Source organism: Triticum dicoccoides, chromosome 1B (assembly GCF_002162155.2).
Source record: "Triticum dicoccoides isolate Atlit2015 ecotype Zavitan chromosome 1B, WEW_v2.0, whole genome shotgun sequence".
NCBI lineage: Eukaryota > Viridiplantae > Streptophyta > Magnoliopsida > Poales > Poaceae > Triticum > Triticum dicoccoides.
The window spans coordinates 407884110-407900925 of record NC_041381.1 but is presented as its reverse complement, the minus strand read 5'-3'; positions in this window follow the sequence as shown (position 1 = coordinate 407900925).

The following is a 16816-nucleotide window of genomic DNA, read 5'->3' as shown; positions in this document are numbered from 1 at the left end:
GATGACTGCAGCAATGTTGACGAGGCCCTCTGTCCAGAGCTCCACCGTAGCCCTGAAGGTGTTTTGAGTCTCGGCGGCCCTCGTTAGCAGCTCTTCGTTGGCCTTGATCTCTCCCTTCAAGTCCTCCTCTCGCTTCTTGGTGCCGTCCAGCGTCTCAGTCAGTGTGGCTAGCTTCAGCTCCAGATCAGCATTTGAGTCTTTGGCGGCGTTCAGTTCCTTGCCCTTATCGGCGAGTTGAACTTGCAGATCACCATGGCGAGGGCGTCCTTCTCACGCTCGCACTGAAGCGCGGCAAGATCTTCATCCTTCGCCTTGAGATCGCCCTCTAGCCGCGCCACCTTCGTCTCCAACTCCTTCTTGGCGGACTCGGGAGCTGCGGCAGTGTCCTTCGCTTCCTTGAGTGCCCCGCCAAGTGATTGCTCGCGCGCAGCAAGCTCCTCCTCGTAGCTGTCTAGGTTGACTTTCCGCTGCGTCAGCTCACCTTCTCGCGTGGACAGCTCCTCGGCGGCAAGCCGCTGTTGCTCCTCGGCTTCGGCCTTCTCAAGGATGAACGCATTCCGCGCTTCGACGAGTTGTGCCCGCTCCTCTGCAATGGCCCGGAGAGCTTCCTGATTCCGTTCCCGAAGGTCTTCCGCGCGCTTCTCAATGTCTGCTCCCGCCTGCGCGACAAGCGCTTCCCGGGACTCCACCTTGGCTTGTCGGGCGCGGTAGAGCGACACCAGCTTCCGAAGCAGTTGCTCCTCCTCAGACTCGCCGCTGCTGCTGCTTGGCGTGTCAACCAGCGTCAGCCCGGCGGAGGCGAGCACTTCCCCGTCAAAAGGTTCTCCTTCGACCGGCGCCCTGGAGCTCGACTCCCAGGGAAGCTTGATGAAGACACCGTCGCCGGCCTTCAGGTAGACGCTAGACTGGGGCTCTTCGGAGCCTGGCGCTGCATCAGCAGCACAGGGATCGGCGGTCGGCGTAGCGCCTTGTGCTCCTGCGCCCTCAGGGTCGTCAGTGCGACCGCCAGACCCCTCGCCAGCTTCTGCGCCAGCAGCCTTGGCGGCCTCCTCGTCGGCGGGATCGTCAGCACCGGCCTCCTCTTCGGTGGCAGCAGCGTCGTCAGTGTTTCCGCGCGCGTTCTCCTCGCCGGTGGCCTCGGTTTCCATCGGCTCCGTGGAGGGTGGATCTGAAGGCCAGAAAGGGAGAAAAGTCAAGCAAATGATCAAAAAGAGAAATCAGAAGAAGAAAAACTCAAGGGAAGTTTCAGGCAAGGAAGATTACCTGTGCTGGGGTCCACAGTCATGGGCTCCACCATCGGGGGATCGTTGGCGCTGTCCCTTGCCGGAGACTCCTCCCTTGCCGGAGAACGCTCCCTTGCCGGGGAGTTCGCCCTTGGCGGCGTAGTCGAAGCGGACGACGAGTCGGAAGGGATTTCCAGGCCCTCCTGGTGAAGTTGTTCTGCTCCTGCGCAAACAAATATTCAGTTGATAGCCAAGAAAGAGCACTCATGCACGGCTAACAGCAGAAAGGAAACCAAACACTTACGCTGGGGGCTGCTTTGTGGAGTAGTGGCCGGGTCCGGCAAGGTGGTCTCGGGCGCACCTCCTGCTGTCGCGGTCGGCTCGTCCTCGATAACAACCACCGGAACCTTGGCCCTCTTCGCCGCCCTCTCGGCCAGTGTCCTCAAACGGAATGAGTCCAGAGTAAATCAGATCAGATACAAGACAAAAACAGCAAATTGAAGAACTACAAGGACAACAAGAGGATCTTACTCTTCTTCTTCCTCCTTGTCGGAGCTGAGCGCGGAGAGGTCGAAGTTTGGCCCACCTTCGGCGCGACGAGGCGGATGAGTGGGATCCCTTGGCCGCTTGGCGGGGGCTGTGGCGGCGGCCCGAGACGACCCCGCTCCAGTTGCCGCCGCGGCGGGAGGTGCTCCAGCGGCGACAGTACTTGTCACGGTGGAGCGTGTCGCGCGGCACCGCGGCTGTTGACCCGGTTGCCGTCCTGCTACGTCCCCGGCCCTACGGAGGCGCCTTCTTGGCTGCGCTGGGGGCTGTGCTGCAGGCCCTACTTGTGGCAAGCTGCTCGGAGATGGCGGACTGCTCGCACCCTCGGCGGGCTCGCTCGACTCGGCGTCAGGCGCGGCAAGCTCTTCTTCGTCTTCGGGCCACTCTCGTTCGGCCAGGCTTGCCGCCGATGCCGCGTCTGCTTCCTCCATGGTGAACCCGAACTCACCCGCGGCTGCGGCTGCCGCCGCCTCTTCCGCCCTGGTGGCGATGCGTTCCATCTCTTGCTCGGTGGTGTCGCGGGTGAGGAGCTTCTTTTCATCGGCATTGACCGCCACTTCCACCAGGCCGTCGAAGAACTGCTGCACGACATCGTCGGCAGGTTCTTGCCAAGTTGGGACGATCCCATGCGAGTCGCACAACGGCATCATTGCGCAGATGCGGTCGCGCGAGGAGTTGTTGCACAAAGGAACGACGCCTGCTGGCAACCTGAACCACTCGGGATGTTGAGGGTCGTGCTTGAATATCTCCTTGAGTATCCCGTCCAACTCCAGGACGGTGAAATTAAAGTTGAGGCCCGGGCGCAGCCTCATGATATCCACCGGGACCCCGAATTCCCAGGCGAGTCTCCCCCTCGCCTGCAGAGGGGCGATGCGGCGGTGAAGGAAATCTGCGCCGACAGCGCCTACAGTCAGCCCGGCAAGCCTGAGGCGCAAGATCCGGGTGGTGGCGATCTTCAGCTTGTCGTTGTCTACGGACAGGGCGCTCTAATCATTGCCGCGCACCGCAGGGGTTTGGTGCAGAGCGGTAAACAGCTGCGGGTTCATCTCTACGACCCAGCACCAATCTGCTCTCCACTCCTCCCACTTGCTACGGAGCTCCCCCTCCAGATAGGTCTCCTTCTTGCCAGCTCGCGAGATCCAGGCGATCCCGCCGGCAAGAGGTTCCCCTCTCTCGACACGAGGCATGAAGAAGTGGCGGAAGAGGGCTACGTTTGGGTGGACTCCGACAAAGTTTTCGCAGAGTTGTGCGAAAACTGCCATGGTCAAAACGGCTTTGGGGGTGAAGTCAAGGAGATGAAACCCGTAGGTGTTCATGATATCACAGAAAAAATCAAAGAAGGGCGGGCAGAGCCCGCAGTAGAAGAACAAGGGGAAGAAAGGGTATCCACCAACCGGAGCCTTTTTCGTAGCGACGGCGGAGAGTACCTTCGTGCACGGATGCGCTCGCGTCTCCGTCGACCAGAAGAGGTAGTACCACTCCCTCAGCTCCTTCGCGGAGAGCTCCGGGGGGAAAGTGGCCCGCTCCTTCCGCAGCGCCTCGAGCCGCTGCGCCTCGGTCGACTTCACAGCCTTCGCGGCCTTCCCCTTTCCGGCTTTCGGAACCATGGCGGAGGTGGTGAGGGAGATCGACGGCATTGGCGGCGCCGGTGGCGATGGGGGGCGAAGCACTGCTCTCTTTCGGCTTTGGAAGCGGAGGGGAGCGGCGGAGATTTCCGAGATTGCAGCAGCAGATGGTGAAGGTGGGGGAACGGCCCCTGTTTCCCCTGCTTCTAAAGAGGAGGAGGCGAATGTTACGCTTTCTCCGAATAAAGAAGCACCCACAATCTCTCCCATGACGCCGCATTCGACGCGTGCCGTTACGGGAGGGCGCGGTGGATACGGAGTCAGATACGGCGTAGACCCAGGCCGCGTGTGCCCGTGCCCTGTTTTGGGCCTGGCCCAACAGCGCTCGGCACCGTGTATGGCCCAGGCCCGGGGGCTCCTGTCGGTCTACTAAAGTAGGGGTACCTTAGTATCCCGAACTTGTGCACGGGCAGTCGCAGCACCCCACGGCAAGGCTTGCCGGGTGACCGCCAAGATCCTCCATGGTTCCTATTGGTGCCATTCAAGAACAAAGTGTCTTAACTGAGAAGACAAGGCCCCGGCAAGAGAGGCTTGCCGGGAAGGACAAGGCCCCGGCAAGAGGAGCTTGCCGGGAAGGCCAACCAAGGCATTTCAAGAAACTTTCCGCGACGCGCCGCGCGTCCCGGCAAGACCCGGCGAGCGACAAGCTTCCGGGCGCGACAAGACAACGACCGCGACAAGGCACTTGCCGCGGCGAAGCCACCACTCTGTGCCCATGCTCCAGCGCATCCGTCAACGTGTCGCCACAGGATCGTTCCAGGCGCACGTGGCGGGCGGCTGTGCAGCCAAGCGGTGCGAGGTGGCGAGCGAAGATGACGAGATGGCCATCGTGGCGAACGGTGGCGCCCCTAACGGTCGCTTTTCTGCACTGTTTGGGCGATCGGACGGGCATTAAATGATTTTGTCCCCTGTCGTCAGAGTTAGGTAGGATCCACTATAGAAGCAGTTGTACCGACCACACCTTTTACACTTTTACCCCCGCATGCGTTGCCACCTGTCGGTGACCCCTAGAACCTATAAAAGGAGGCCCATGCGCAACGTAGAGGAGGTTCGACTCATTCGAAACTACAGAACTCTCGCGCTCTCGAGCAAGAACACAATACAACCACAAAGCAGCAGTAGGAGTTTTATCTCTCCGGAGAGCTCCGAAGCTGGGTAAACCCGCTCGCGTGCTTCGCCTCGATCCGCTCTTCGTGCGATCCCCCGCTCCCCGCCGGACCGAAAAGGGGCCCTGCCCCATAGGTGTTCATTTCCCACGACAATAACATTGACTTAAGCCTCCCCCAAGCTTGAGCTATACTTTCTCCTTTGCGAGGCCAGAAATTATATATGTAATTATGATCACGATGAACAAGATGCATAGGATAGAACTTCTGGTGAAATTCCAACTTTAATCGTTTATAATTCCAAGATCCCTTATCATCACATAGCCTATACCATGTCAATGCATCTCCCTTCAAAGATAAATGGAAGACCTTCCTTTTGACAACATCATCGGGAATACCTGCAAGCTTAAATAATCCACAAACTTCATCCACAAAGATAAGGTGTAAATCGGGATGCAATGTTCCATCTCCTGTAAAGGGATTAGCTAGCAGTTCCTCTATCATACCCGAAGGAATCTCAAAGTAAATATTTTTAGTAGGTTCAGTAGGTTGAGGAGAAAATCTTCGCTCTACTAGTCGGGGTGAAGATACCCCAAACAAGCCCCTCAAGGGATTAGTTTCCATAGTAACAAGTGACAGAAAATTTCAGCACGCTATATAAATGTTTCCTTACCAAGTTCCACTCACCAAAGGCGCTTCACTCCCCGGCAACGGCGCCAGAAAAGAGTCTTGATGACCCACAAGTATGGGGGATCTATCGTAGTCCTTTCGATAAGTAAGAGTGTCGAACCCAATGAGGAGCAGAAGGAAATGACAAGCGGTTTTCGGTAAGGTATTCTCTGCAAGCACTGAAATTGTAGGTAACAGATAGTTTTGTGATAAGATAATTTGTAACGGGTAACGAGCAATGAAAGTAAATAAAGTGCAGAAAGATGGCCCAATCCTTTTTGTAGCAAAGAACAAGCCTAGACAATTTCTTATAATGAGAAAAGCGCTCCCGAGGACACATGTGAATTATCGTCAAGCTAGTTTTCATCACACTCATATGATTCGCGTTCGGTAATTAGATAATTTGATATGTGGGTGGACCGGTGCTTGGGTACTGCCCTTACTTGGACAAGCATCCCACTTATGATTAACCCCTATTGCAAGCATCCGCAACTACAAAAGAAGTATTGAGGTAAACCTAACCATAGCATTAGACATACGGATCCAAATCAGCCCTTACGAAGCAACGCATAAACTAGGGTTTAAGCTTCTGACACTCTAGCAACCCATCATCTACTTATTACTTCCCAATGCCTTCCTCTAGGCCCAAATAATGGTGAAGTGTCATGTAGTCGACGTTCACATAACACCACTAGAGGAGAGACAACATACATCTCATCAAAATATCGAACGAATACCAAATTCACATGACTACTAATAGCAAGACTTCTCCCATGTCCTCAGGAACAAACGTAACTACTCACAAAGCATATTCATGTTCATAATCAGAGGAGTATTAATATGCATTAAGGATCTGAACATATGATCTTCCACCAAGTAAACCAATTAGCATCAACTAAAAGGAGTAATCAACACTACTAGCAACCCACAGGTACCAATTTGTGGTTTTGATACAAGATTGGATACAAGAGTTGAACTAGGGTTTTGAGAGGAGATGGTGCTCGTGAAGATGTTGATGGAGATTGACCCCCTCCCGGTGAGAGGATCGTTTGTGATAATTTCCCCCTCCCGGAGGGAAGTTTCCCCGGCAGAACAGCTCCGCCGGAGCCCTAGATTGGTTCCGCCAAGGTTCCGCCTCGTGGCGGCGGAGTTTTGTCCCGTAAGCTTGCCTACGATTTTTTCCAGGGTAAAAGCCTTCATATAGTAGAAGATGGGCACCGAAGGGCCACCAGGGGGGCCAGGAGACGGGGGCGTGCCCAGTAGGGGTGGGCGCGCCCCCCACCCTCCTGGCCAGGGTGTGGCCCCCTCTGGTGTTTTTTAGCTCAATAATTCTTATTAATTCCAAAAATAACTTTCGTGGAGTTTCAGGATTTTTGGAGCTGTGCAGAATAGGTTTCCAATATTTGCTCCTTTTCCAGCCAGAATTCCAACTACCGGCATTCCCCCTCTTCATGATAAACCTTGTAAAATAAGAGAGAATAGCCATAAGTATTGAGACATAATGTGTAGTAATAGCCCATAATGCAATAAATATTGACATAAAAGCATGATGCAAAATGGACGTATCAAAGACCTTGAGCCATTGGCTGAAGTGTGGGTGGACGCGGAGGAGAGCCTCACACATGGCGATGAACGCTGAGGTGTGGAGGAAAGAGTTCGGGGCTAGATCGTGGTAGTACATGAATCGAGGGACAAACGGTTGGAGCGGAAAACCAAACCCTCTAAGGAAGTGGGGAAGGAAGACGACCCATTCGCCGGGCTCTGGAGTGGGAATGACTTGACCTTCGGGGGGAAGCCTACACTTGATGTTGGCGGCAAGGTACCCCACACTCTGGAGATCCTTTATCTCCTTCTCCGTGACGGAGGAGGCCTCCCACTTGCCTTTATAGCCAGATCCGGCCATCATCGGAGGAGGTGGTGGTGGTGGTGAGAAAGACGGAAACTTTGCTGCGTAGAGAGCTTGGGAGCTTGGAAGGCTGAGGAGATGTGAAGGCGTGGGGGAGAAAGTAAAGATCCATTGCCCTCTTATAGGAAGAAAAAATGCCAACCGCCCCTCACTCGTGCCTTGAATCTAGCCTATTCCCAATGAAGGTGTGCGCCGCAAATGGTTGGATTACCCAAATATCATTGATGTGCAATCCCGTATTATGTGGGAACGGTCTTTGTTTTGACAGGACGTGCCAATGAGGTGTGGCCGCGTAACACGGAACGTGGGATGGGAAAAACGGTTCAAAATGACGAAGGGTCAAGTCTGACGCTTCGCTGAAAAAGGTGTTAGTGAAAGACACTGTTCTCATTTTTTATATGTATGTCCTGCCTTCGCAGCTAAGGATTGTGTTTATAAAAAGCCGGATACAATTCTTATACAGAAGAAGCCGATGTGTATTCTTCAGGGAACCTGCCTTGCAATGTCGAAGACAATCTGAAAGCCGAATATATCATCATTGAAGACTAGTTCAGGGGCTACTGTGGGAGTCCTGGACTAGGGGGTCCTCGGGCGTTCGTCTATTGGATGTGGGCCGAACTGATGGGCCGTCGAGATACAAGGCAGAAGATCACCTCTCGTGTCTGGTAGGGACTCCCATAAGCGTGGATGGAAAGTATAGGTGTCCGGATATGTTATTCCTTTCAGTAAAACTGACTTTCTACAACCCTAAGCCCCTCTGGTGTCTATATAAACCGGAGGGTAGATCGGAGGCAGGATCACAACATTGCTAGGCTAGCTAATCTAGGGTTAGCCAATTCGATCTCGTGGTAGATCAACTCTTGTAACCCCTATACCCTCGAATATAATCAAGCAAGAGTAGGGTTTTACCTCCATTAAGATGGCCTGAACCTGGGTAAAACACTGTATCCTTTGTCCATAGTTACCATTTGTCCTACCCGAGATCTGCCAGTTTTGACACCGACAGGAGGGACTTAGAGTGGAACATCGAGCTTCAAGTGTTCCAGCTCAAGTTCAGCACCACCAGGGTCATCAAAGGCGCAGCCCTCGCATATTTCGTGGCAGAGTGGATCGACGTCCCTGACCGCAGAATATGCGAGGATCGCTCCCTCTCGCCCGAAGACGAGGTGCCAGACGGGTGGATCATGTACTTCGACGGCGCGTTCGCATGGCAGGGTGCGGGGACTGGAGTTGTCCTCATCTCACCCGCCAAGGACAAGCTTACTACGTTGTACAACTCTGTTTCCAACAGGGTGAAAAGGTGTCCAACAACATCACGGAAGATGAAGGCCTACTCGCTGGCCTCAGGGCTGCAACAGCGCTGGGAGTGAAGCATCTCTCCATCAGGGGCGATTCCCAGCTCCTCATCAACTTCTCCATCAAAGAGTATGTCCCCAAGGATGAGCACATGGAAGCATATCTGGAAGAGGTACGCAAAATGGAGAAACAATCTTGGGCATGGAATTACAACACATGCCAGGAGGCACGAATAAGGAGGCGGATGGCATCGCCAAGAGGGCATCCCGGCGGCTACCTCAGGAGCCAGGAGTATTTGAAGAACGACTCTTCAAGCCATCGGCAGATCCCCCCATTGCTTCACCAGCACCACCTCAGGAGGACCTACCCCGAGCCCCAGCAACAGGCGCCCCGGCCTGCGGCTTTTGACCTCAGGGGCCCGCCTGCTCCTCTTGCTCGAGCCTCAGGAGGGGTGCTGGACCGAGGAGTTCAAGAAGTACCTAATTTAGGGGACCCTGCCGGAGAAGGAAGAGGATGACGAGCGCATGGCTCGCTAGGCCACCGCGTACTGCATCCAGGACAGTGAGTTGTACCGCAAAAGGACCAATGATGCATCTCCAGGGAGCAGGGGCTCGAGCTGCTGGCAGACATACATGGTGGGGATTGTGAACACCACTCTTCATCATGCACCCTCGTGGGCAAGGTGTTCCGCAGTGGCTTCTATTGGCCCACAGCACTCAACGATGCCACCGAGCTGGTGGGCTCCTGCGAAGCCTGCCAGTTCCACGCCAAGCAGATCCACCAGCCCGCGCAAGGCCTCCAGACTATCCCGCTCACGTGGCCGTTCGCGTTCTGGGGGCTGGACATCTTGGGGCCATTTCCCCGAGCGCCAGGGGGCTACCGCTACCTCTACGTCGCAATCGACAAGTTCACCAAGTGGGCGGAGGTAGAAGTTGTCCGCACCATCCCAGCTGGGTCAGCCGTCAAGTTCATCAAGCGCCTCGTGAGCCGGTTTGGGGTTCCTAATCGAATCATCACCGACAATGGCTCACATTTCACTAGCAACCTTTTCAAAACATATTGTGCTAACCTTGGAACACATATATGCTACGCTTCGGTGGCACACCCCAGGAGCAACAACCAGGCCGAGCGCGCCAATGTAGAGGTCTTGAGAGGCCTTAAGGCAAGGACCTTCAAGAATTAGCTCGAGGCCTGCGGCAGGAGCTGGCTCGACGAGCTCCAATCCCAGCTGTGGTCCATCCGCACCACCGCGATCAAGCCAACGGGCAAGACGCCGTTCTTCCTCGTCTACGAGCTGAAGAGATTCTCCCACATGAGGTCAAGCATCGCTCCACGTGGGTCCTGGCGTTTGACGAGGCACGCCAGGATGCCACGCGGGGGATGGATCTCGTGCTGGGAGAGGAATGCCACAGTCAAGCCTCGCTCTGAGCAGCATGGTACCAGTAGGCGTTGCGGCAGAAACACTGCCGCAGCGTCCCGCCCAGGACGCTCGAGGTGGGTGATCTCGTCCTGAGGCGGGTGCTCTCCAGTGAAGGGCTGCACAAGCTCTCTCCCATGTGGGAGGGCCCGTTTAGGATTGGCCGTGTCTCCAAGCCTGGCGCCGCGCGCTTGGAGACACAGGACGGGATCCCCATCCAGAACGCCTGGAACATCCATTACCTCTAGAAGTTCTACCCATCAAGCAAGGCTCCGTCCTGTGAAGGTCTTCGCTCGTGACACTCTCACGTAATAATGAGTGGAGCTGTACACGCCCCGGAGTCTCCTGAGTGCCGCCCTGGGGCCTCACGGGGGCTCCCTCCCACATCCTAGTGGTAGCACTTAGCTCCGCGCTGGTAAGAAGACTAGACTAGGTGACAAACGCGGTTGTTCATTTGCTTGCTTTCCGAAGTTGTTTCGCAATCTTTTAGTGATCTTTTAATGGATTTTGAGGTTTCGTGTTTTGGTTCGCCAAGTTGGATGTTCTCTGCTCTCATTTCTCACGTTCTTGACCTAGGCCAGGAAAGGGCGGTAGTTTCCCGTTGCTCTTCCTCGCGCGCCCCACGCGTGGGGGCTAGGCAGGTGTGTGCGCACGGGTTCTCCCTCGCACAAGCACACCTTTCCGAACTCTGTTGCCCCAGTGCTTCGGCTTTATGATCCTTGCGAGGAGCCCTCGATCAAGCTCGTGGGCATCAGTGCCCTCTCATGTCCATGCCCCTCGAGCAACATGACGCGGTGCATTAGGCCACAGCTAAACCTATGGCATGGGGCTCGCGCAAGGAAGAATGAGGTGCCCGTTAAGGTTTCTTTTCCTCTAACAGATCTGCAGCAGCTATACAGCGTCTCCCAAGGCCTCTAGCACCTCCCGAGACCAGTGGCTCCTAAGTCATCAGGAAAGGGGGCTCCACCAGGCATCAAGGGTCGTGCCCTCGCAAGGTGGGAAGCTATCGCAAACATGTCAAGCTAAGTTACCCTACCCTTGCCTACCCAGAATACAAACATCATGACACAACATTAAGATAATAAGCACAACAAAAAGGGCATAACTGCCATAGTTCATTACACACCCCAGCGGGGCACCCTACTTTTTTGAAATCACAGAAGGAAGGAAAGGTTAAACAAAAGCAGCCTGCAAGGATGCAGCGGGTCCTGAGTCCAAGTTCGGCAGCCCTGAGCTCAGGCTGGGCCTTCCTCCTACTTCGCCGGGGTGTGGCGGCGAGGCGATCTGCCACCTCCTTCGATCGACCTCGGAGGCACGGAGCTTGATCCTTGCCGCCGCTACTTGAGCTCTTGCCCGAGGAAGAGCTGCCGCTACGGGGGGAAATGTGGACGTCGTCAAGGCCAAGCTCACCCCCGTCGCCGGCACGGCCGTCGTCAAGGCCAAGCTCATCGTCGCTTCGGTCTTCTGGGTAGCACCCCGTGAGGCGGACATCTTCCCTGAACACCGTCACGAAGAGGGACGCGAGGCCATCATACTTGAAGTGGAGGGTGCACCTCCCGCTCAGGCCTCGTGCACGGGCAAACGCCTGCTAGCCGCAGGTCAAGACCATGCTGCCCGTGGCGATGACCTCAATCCCCACCCACGAGGCCTTGCTGCAGCAGCCATCGGCCTGCAGCCAGAGGTCGTCCAGCCTTGAGGTCGGCAGCTCGATGCTGAAGAAGCGCGGAAGCCGGAACGAGATGCCGGCGGGCCTCTCCGACCATAGATGAGAAGCGCGGTCGAAGAGGGCAAGCGACCATAGCACGCCTACCCACATTGCGGGGGCTGCCCCGTGGCCGGTGGCCCCCGCCGCGAGAAGAAGCACCGCCACGTATGCCAAGGGAGATGCTGGCCCCTAGAGAAGCGCGCATGTGCCCCCTGGGGGCCACCACCGGGGTCGCGGCATGCTTGCAGGGACGGCCGTGGCCCCTCTTGGGTGGTGGCGAAGCTGGTTCCTCCTTGGGAGCCTTGCCTTTCTCACCAGCCAAGAACCTCCTCGTTGGCGCCATGGATGATTACAGCAAGCATCGACTCGTCAAGTTAGACGGATTTCAAGGCAGGATGGCGAAGTGGAGACGCCCACGTCCCATCAATCGCCACGCGTCGTCCAAGGCCACAAGCGGTTAGGGCCCGCGGCGCTCCGCACTTGCCCCTTGGCTTCGCCCAGAAGTCAAGTCCGAGCGTGCCTTGGGCCCGGGGGCTACTGTCGGCGTTCTGGATACGGGGGTACCCAGACTTGCCTATCTGCAGCCCACGGAATGGCTCCATCGACGGCCTGGTACGCCCAATTTCAGCATCAACAACTCAAGACCCTCGCGAGGGGCCAAGCCTCGCGAGGCGGATGACACCAAGACCTCCAAGGGGATCGGCCCCCTCAGGCTGGCTCCCGAGGAGCGGAGATTTCTATGCAAGGTATGCCTCGCGAGGTTCAGCTGACGTGAGCCATGACGACCAAGGCCAGGCGGATGCCAATGGGCGCAGAGTACCAATTTCCTCTTCGGTGCAAGGGAGGCAAGCAGTAGGCACAGAGTCCCAAGGGATCAACCAAAGGTTTTCATTTTGGTGCAAAGAAGACCAAGACCGCCAGGACGGCAGAACGGAGGTCATCACCGAGCCCACCGCCGTGTCACGACCAGAGGCTTTTGCAGGAGAAGACCACTTTAGTCAGGATAGGACGTACTTGTTGTCTCCCTTCAAAATTGGCCGTTGTGGGATCCCTTTCCGCCAACATTTGGGAAGAGGACCAAGGCCACTATAAATAGGACCAAGCCACCAACATAGAGAGGGGTCGAATCTAGAGGGAAGAGACAAGAGAGGGTCGAGGGAGTCCATTCCACCCTCACCATCTCACCAGCTCACTTGAGCCCAAGAACACGCCTCCTGAGGCTGTTCTCCACTGTACTAGTTCTTCCTCAGCCCCTCGAGGCAAATCCACCACAAAGCAGGAGTAGGGTTTTACACCGCAAGGTGGCCCGAACCTGGGTAAACTACTGTGTCTTCTTGTCCCTTCGAGCTCAATGCGATTGGCCATGAGGTCAGCGAGTTGGCAGGCTGGGTAGGTTGAGATCTCCGCACGCACCCCAGAGTTCGAACCTCTAAAGAGTTTGTGAAACTCGAAATCCTACAGGAACCATGCCAAAATTCTCCATGTCTCTAATTGCATTTGCATACTCCAATCCCATCCCTTTACTTTCTCACAAGTTGGATGCTTTACTTCACGCTGCTCATATACTCTTTGCATGCTTGCTTGAATTGTATTGTGAATGATTGAAATTGTGCTAATTTGCAACCTCAACTTGAAAAACCTAAAAACTGCTATCTTTACTTGTTGAGGGTCTAATCACCCCCCCCCTCTAGAAACCTCTTCTCGAGCTTTCACTAGCCATGTTTGTATTAGTCGCTGATGCATCGGCAACTCCCATAGTACCTGCCACAGTTGAGTTAAGGCCCGGGGTGGTGCCTGCCATATAAACGGTGGTCCAATGGGGCGACTCATGGTTGTTCAGCAATGGCTCATCATCGGAGCAGCCCCCAAGCCTGCTGTCATATGGGGGGGTGGACTCCATCTCCCCAACCGATGAATCATCGTCGGAGTAGACAAGGGTGTCCCCATCGGTCACGGAGTTGTCCACGAGATCGGCCCCTTGGGTGAAGCCAACGAAGACATGCTTCCGGCCGGTTTGAGCATGGGCGGGTTGCGCACGCCGAGCTAGCTCGACAATGTCATGCAAATGTCTGGTTTGGGTACGGACTCGCTGATAATGTGGATGAAGATGTGGATCTTGCCAAAGGGGACCCGGTACCCATACTCGATCGAGCCGGCCTTGGGGCCCCAGCCTGAATCATCGACATAGAGCTTGTCCCGGCAACTCTTGGTCATGCGGTCGATCACATAGCCTCATTCCCTTGGAGAGCTCCCTCCAAGAACTAAATACCACTGAGTGATAGTCCCATGGTGGGTGCCAACTGTCGTGGTTTTGTCACGGCAGATGTCCTTGTGAAAGGATTTAGTCATGAGGCCATCGCTACTAGGCAGTAGCTTGAATGGGGTTGATCAGAATCGAAAGACAAGGGTTTACCAAGGTTCGGCCCCTCACAGTGGAGGTAAAAGCCTACTCCTGCTTGATTGATATTGATTTGTCATGTTTTCTGGCATGCATGTACATCTATGACGATTTTATGACAGAATCAAGATACTCATACATGTGCTGTCATCATGGAAGTGTTCACTTCCATGATGATAAATGAGGCGTCATGGAAGTGCTTTCGTCAAGGGTAACCGACACGTGGCATCCATCGTAACGGGTCGTTGTTAAGCTATAAGGTCCGATTTGGATCCCACAACCCGTTAACAACAATGACCAATGGCGATTTTCCACGTGTAAAATTCTCATTGGCCGTAGGAAACACATGTCAGCTCCTCGATGGGACAGATGTCATCAGTCCAATGGAGGAGACGTGCCTATGATACATCAACACGTGGTAGGGGCCAACAGAGGCCCATATAGGTTAAAAAGGCTGGCCCAGGCAAAGGCCCATTTGATTTACTCAGGTATTGGTGGGCTGGCCCACTAACGGCCTAATTAAACATGGCCCATTTATGGCCCACCGCGAGATCTGGCCCATCAATTGTTCGCCGAGTCTTTGGGCCCAATTATGGCCTAGTGAGATTTCAACCTATTAGTGGCTCGATGTATACATGGGCCCATTTTAGCCCGGTGTGACTTTAGGCCTAGTGATGGCCCGTGCTGCCCATGGGCCGTATATGGTTCAATGCGACATACGACCCACTAAAGGCCCGTGATCAACTTGCCAACAGTTTAGCCCAACGTGACATTGGGCCTGTTAAAGGCCTGTGGTATAATTCGGCCCGTGATGCCTCTATTAAGCTTTTTGCCTCTTAAAGGCCCATGATGTCACTGAGCCAAATAAGGCCTGAGATATGTTTCGGCCTGGTAAAGGCCCGTCACATAACTGGGCCAATAATGGCCCTGTCTACATTTTAGCCAGCTAAAGGCACGTGGACAACTATTGAAAATTGAGGCCCAACATGCATTTAGGCCTGCTAAAGGCCCATGGTATCTTCTCGGCCATAACAGGCCAGGAGAATATTCAGCATGTTAAAGGCCCGAAGCTACATGGGCCCAACTAAGCGTTGGGTCCACAGTAGGCCCAACTAAACGTTGGGCCCAATGAAGGCCCATTGTACGTTGTGGGTCTGACGCGACAACGAAGGGCCCAAATGGCTAGTCAGTGCAGGCTCAAGAAAGTTGTGGGCCGGTCCAATTGTGACCCGCTGAAATGCAGCCCCGTTAGAGACGAATGTTTCGGCCTGGTCGCCTACATCAGATTTTCACCTTTTTTAAATAGCGAATGATGGCATATACGGTAACTAGTAGGAATTAAGAACAAACCTACTCTATACAATAAATAAATTATGGCATAGTAACATAGAATAATAAACCTACAGTGTACAATAAAGCATTTAAGGTATATTACATCCACTGGGCATCAAAGTTTGCCACTAATGATCATAAAGCTCAACGAACAAGAAGATTACAAGAACTGGGTGCCATTGCAGAGTAACAAAAGAATACTGAACCAAGACCACTTCTAAGATAGTTCAAGAAAGGTTAGCCTTGTGCGGGAGCTGCTACGCAAGCAGCTGAGCAAGGCTATGAGACCGGCCTAGTATGTCGGTCATAGCTTCCAGCTGTAGCTCATTAGCAATGAGGTTATCACTGGATTTCTTCGCGATCTTCCTTAGAGATTGGACTTCAAATCAAAGTTGATTTGTAGAACACCTTTCTGCTTGAAGTTGAGATTAAAGAAGTTGAACTGATTCAGGCAGCAAATTATGTGAGCTTGTTTGACTACTAGTCTCAAGTAACCTGAACACTGCATCAAGACATGACTTTGAGGTTGTCTCGCTATCTTCAAGATGTTTTGCCTTCTTTACTGCAATATGTGTTGGGTTTGTCTCACAGCCTTCAGCGGACTTGTGCATGCCATTGGGCATATCACCCTAAAACAAGCACATAGATGATAGGTTTTGCACGTATATAAATAAAGGTGGTAACTATGTTGTCAATTCCATCCAGTTTCAAATTAGAAAAAAAGAGACGATTCAAAATGTCAATAGCATAATTTGGCATTGTTCATAATGCAGGGAGCTTCAACACACTACTGGATTACCATGTCGACAAAATGAAAGTGCAACTAATCCCTAGGTGGTTTTGGTAATTCTTAACAACATATAGCTCATTGAACTAATACTCTTTCAAGATGATCATTTCAGGAAGTTCAATGATTGGCATGGCATGGACTAGAGATGTGGACCCCTCAAAATGCTAAGGACATATATTGGCAACAATCTCAAGACTCTACATTTTCATTTTAGTGATCCAAGATCACATTGAGTCCATAGGAAAAGCCAATACTATTAAAAGGGGATGAGGTGTTGCTTAACGGCTTACTTGCTCAAAATGCTTAGTGATATGCTCCACAAACCCTCAACCACTTTCTCATTTCCACATATGTCCTAAACCTAAAGTCAAACTCGGCCCCACCAATTTGATCTATCCAGCGCCACCGAGTTCATTTGACATAGCCACTGCCACAAACCCTAATCACTTCGGTTTCACCGATAGGGATCTCGGTCTCACCGAGATGGGATTGCAAACTCTATGTTTCCCTTCGTAACATTTCTCTCTCACTGAAATGAGTGAACGGTCCCACCGAGTTCGCAATGCAAACTCCCTGTTTCCTTTTTGTAATGTTTCAGTCTCACCGAAATGAGTGATCGGTCCCATCAAGTTTTCCTGACCAACTCTCTGTTTGCCTATTACTGAAATCAGTTCCACTGAGTTCATGTGGTCGGTCTGACCAATATCAAGTTATGCCCTAACCCTAGCATATCGGTCCCACCGAGTTGATCATGTCGGTCCCACCGAAAAGCCTAACATTCACATTTTGAACTGAATCGGTCT